Raw genomic sequence first — 4,090 nt, 5'->3', positions numbered from 1 at the left:
CGAGGAGGAGCTTGCTGTGCGCGAGCAAACATTCGGCGGGGTTCTCAAGGAAGCAGAGGATGCTGCCGCAGCCGCCGAGGCCGCCAAGAAGGAGCTGGAGACGAAGGTGGCGCAGCTGGAGGCCGATCTCAAGGCGAGCGGTGAAGAGCTTGCCGCGCTCAAGCGTGAGCGCGAGAAGGACGCCTACACCTTTGGCGAGCTGCAGGGTCGTCTCGCCGCGAAGGGCAAGGAGCTTAGCACCGCCAAGGACTCTAACGCAGATCTTGAGTTGAAGCTGACTACTTTGACCAAGACGCTGGACGGCGCCAGGGAGCAGGAGGTGGCCTTGAAGGAGAAGATCAAGGCCAACGAGGCGCTGCTGGCGAGGGCTGCTGCCGCCCAGAACACTTTTAGGGAGAATGTGGAGCACTGGACAGAGGGTCTCATGGATGTTGCCGCATCCATTGACAGGGAGCTAGCGCGGCTGGGGATGGAGGATCTCGGGTATCCCTCCGATGAGAACCTCCAACCCAGCGCCAAGCTCACCTTGTTCTTCAAAGGCGTGGCGACGGCCCTCCAGCGACTCCGGGAGAAGATCCCAAAGCAGCTAGCCGACGAGTCGCGCAAGATTTGCGCGGGGGCTCTTCAAAAGGTGTTGGTGAAGGTGGCCTTCCGCAACCCAGGCCTCAACCTCACCAACGTCCTCAGGACCTTGCCGCCGGATGCTGATCTGGAAGTGCTCAAGACCCTTGTCGCACCCATTGTGGACAAGGTGAGCGGGATCAAGAGGGTTGAGGGCGATCGCGTAGATTAGGCAGCCCGTTTTCTCCTTTTCTTGTCGCTGCTGGTCATGTTATGAGAACAATCTGTTAGAGCTGCGACAATCTATTTTGTAATATAACTCTATTTTGGGTAGCGATTGCTATGTTATTTCCTTTACTTGATTCCTTCCTTTGTATGTTTTTGCCCTACGCTTTTAGGGAACTTGCCGGTGCAGGCGCCTTAGCCGCGAGCGCTGAGTGCGGGACGTCAGCAGCCTGCTGGCGGTGCCGCTACCGACAAGAAACCTTGTCGCAACTAGTCGCAGCTCACTTAAGTTGTTGAGCGGACTCGAAACAAAGTAAGGGCGCAACTAGTTACGAGTTGGTTCCTCCGCGCACAGGTTTTCCATACAAATCACGGTCGTTCGAGGAAGATAACTTAAAAAAATTTAAAACTGATTGCTCAAACTTTGGCAACTTAGCTTTTCTGTCGTTTGCTTCCTGGTAAAGCGAAACTTTCTTGAATCGACGCCTGGTCCACACCATTATCTTCTCCTTTCCCCCCGGCAAACTTGTGGGCGAGGGAACCTTCCTTTCTTTGAGAAAGAGAAAGAAGAGAAAATAAAGATATGGAGCCTTACGGCTCGTTATTGCTTACCGGGGGTAGGCGCTGCACAAAGTGTCAGATAACACATGCAAAAAAAATAGAAAGCATGAAATTGACAAGATATGCGGAGCACATGAGCTTTACTTATGCACGGGGTTTGCGCCCGGCTTTGTACAAAGGATTACATGCTACAGCGGCAAGACTTGTACAAAAGGTGGTTGCCGGAACAGGTTCGGGCAACCGCGCCTTACGGGTAAAACTTACGAAGATGCTCAATGTTCCAGGAGTTGCTCACCGGAATGCCATCTTCGGTCTCAAGGCGGACAGCGCCAGACCTAGTGACTCGTTTCACCCGGTAAGGGCCTTCCCACTTCGGCGTCAACTTGTTGGAATTCTTGGCGGACTGAACGCGCCGAAGAACAAGGTCGCCTTCCTTGAGACTTCTGGCATTAACTTTCGGCTATGGTAGCGGCGCAAAGCTTGCTGGTAGCGAGCAGCTCGTACAGCAGCCTGAAGACGGTCTTTCTCAAGGAGCAGCGCATCATCTTGTCGCAGCTGCTCTTGCTCAAGCTCATCATAAGCGAGCACTCGAGGTGACCCATATACAAGTTCCGTGGGGAGAACTGCCTCTGCTCCATAGACTAGAGCGAAAGGTGTTTGGCCAGTGGCTCGATTTGGCGTCGTCCTGATCGACCAAAGAACCACCGGCGGCTCCTCAATCCAGTTCGAAAGTCCTGGTCTTGAGCCCGCGCAGCACTTCAGCATTTGCCCTGTCCGCTTGACCGTTGCTTCTCGGATGAGCAACAGAAGCGAAGCAAACCTTGGCGCCAAGATCTTGGACGTACTGCATGAAGGTGCGGCTCGTGAATTGCGTGCCGTTGTCGGTGATGATCCTGTTAGGGATCCCGAAGCGGCAAACAATCGACCTGAAGAACTTGAATGTTGACTGTGCTGTCACCTTCCTCACTGCTTCCACTTCCGGCCACTTTGTGAACTTGTCGATTGCAACGTACAAGTACTCAAAGCTCCCGACAGCTCGGGGAAAGGGGCCGAGGATGTCGAGCCCCTAGACCGAAAATGGCCAGGATAAAGGGATCGTCTGGAGAGCTTGAGCTGGCTGGTGTATCTGCTTGGAATGGAACTGGCACGCTTCACACTTGGTTACTTGTGCAGTTGCATCCTGGAGGGCTGTCGGCCAAAAGAAACCTTGCCAGGATGCTTTGCCGGCAAGCGCTCTTGCGCCAATGTGGTGACCACATATGCCTCCATGTATCTCTGCCAACAACTTTTGTCCATCTTCCCGGTGAATACACTTCAATTTCACACCGTTGAGTCTTCTTCTGTACAGTGTGTTGTCGACAAACTGGTACATACTTGACTGCCGGGCTACTCTTTCTGCTTCTTCTTGCTCTTCGAGAAGTTCTCCTGTCTGAAGGAAACATACAATCTGCTGTGCCCATGCTGGAGCTTGCGGCTCGACAACAAGGACTAAAGGCACATCTGCTGCTGCGGGAACATCCGCTTCTACGGCGAGAACCTGCGGCTCAGCCGGAGCTTGACGTTCCCCGGCAAGCTTGCCGGGGCAAAACTTGTCAGGAGCGTCTGCTTCAACGGAACAAACCCTAGGGCTTGCCGGAGCTGACTGCTCCTCAGCACCCTTGGTGTTGATCTTGGGGACCTTCTTGGCGGCGGCTTCGGGGAGCTCTGCCGGAAAATGGTCACCAGAAATCAACTTCCTCTTCTTGCTCTGTCCAGTTGATGGCGTTACAGACGGTTGAGCCAGTTTGAGCACAAAGATCCCTGGTTCCACAGGTAACTTAAGTGCGGCGCACTTCGACAGGCCATCGGCAATGTTGTTCTGAGCTCTTGGAACATGTTCCATCTGTAGGCCGTCAAAGTGCTCTTCTAACTTTCTCACTTCATCAACGTAAGCTTCCATCAACGGACTCTGATAATTCTTGTTCACTTGGCGGACGACAAGCTGCGAGTCACCCCTGACAATGAGCTTCTTGATCCCAAGGTCTGCTGCGGTCCTGAGACCGGCAAGCAAACCTTCATACTCTACGGTATTGTTTGTTGCTTGCTCCTTGGGAAAGTGCATCTGGACTACGTACTTGAGGTGCTCTCCGGTGGGCGCAACAAGTAGCACGCCCGCACCGGCGCCTTGCAGCGAGAAGGCACCATCAAAGTACATCAGCCACTCTTTGCTTTCTTCCTTGACGAGGATGCTCGTTTCTGGAATTTCTTCATCTGGTGTTGGCATCCATTCTGCTATGAATTCTGCCAATGCTCTGCTTTGGATAGTTGAAGTGCTCTCAAACTTGAGGCCAAAGCTTGACAGTTCTAGTGCCCACTCGACAAACCTGCCTGTTGCTTCTGGATTCTGCAGTATCCTCTTCAGCAGAAAACGAGTGACAACTGTGATCTCATGTGCTTGGAAGTAATGGCGCAGCTTTCTCGAGGCCATGAGAAGGCCGAAAAGCAATTTCTGCACACCAGAATACCTTGACCTAGCCCCTGCAGAAGGGAACTGACAAAGTAAACTGGGCGCTGCATCATTCTCTTCTGTATCTCCTCACGCGCCTGCGCAGATCCATCTTTGTCGGGACCAGAGCTTGTCGGTGAAGTCCCCTGCTTGTCGCTGGATGCATCTGCCGTGGTTGCGGGCTCATCATCCGCCTCCCTCTCCGCTACTAACGCAGCACTAACTACTTGATTGGTTGCCGCTATATACAGCAGCAAC

Source organism: Triticum aestivum, chromosome 5B (genome assembly GCF_018294505.1).
Source record: "Triticum aestivum cultivar Chinese Spring chromosome 5B, IWGSC CS RefSeq v2.1, whole genome shotgun sequence".
Classification (NCBI taxonomy): Eukaryota; Viridiplantae; Streptophyta; class Magnoliopsida; order Poales; family Poaceae; genus Triticum; species Triticum aestivum.
The sequence above is the reverse complement of the archived record's forward strand: the minus strand, read 5'-3'. Positions refer to the sequence as shown.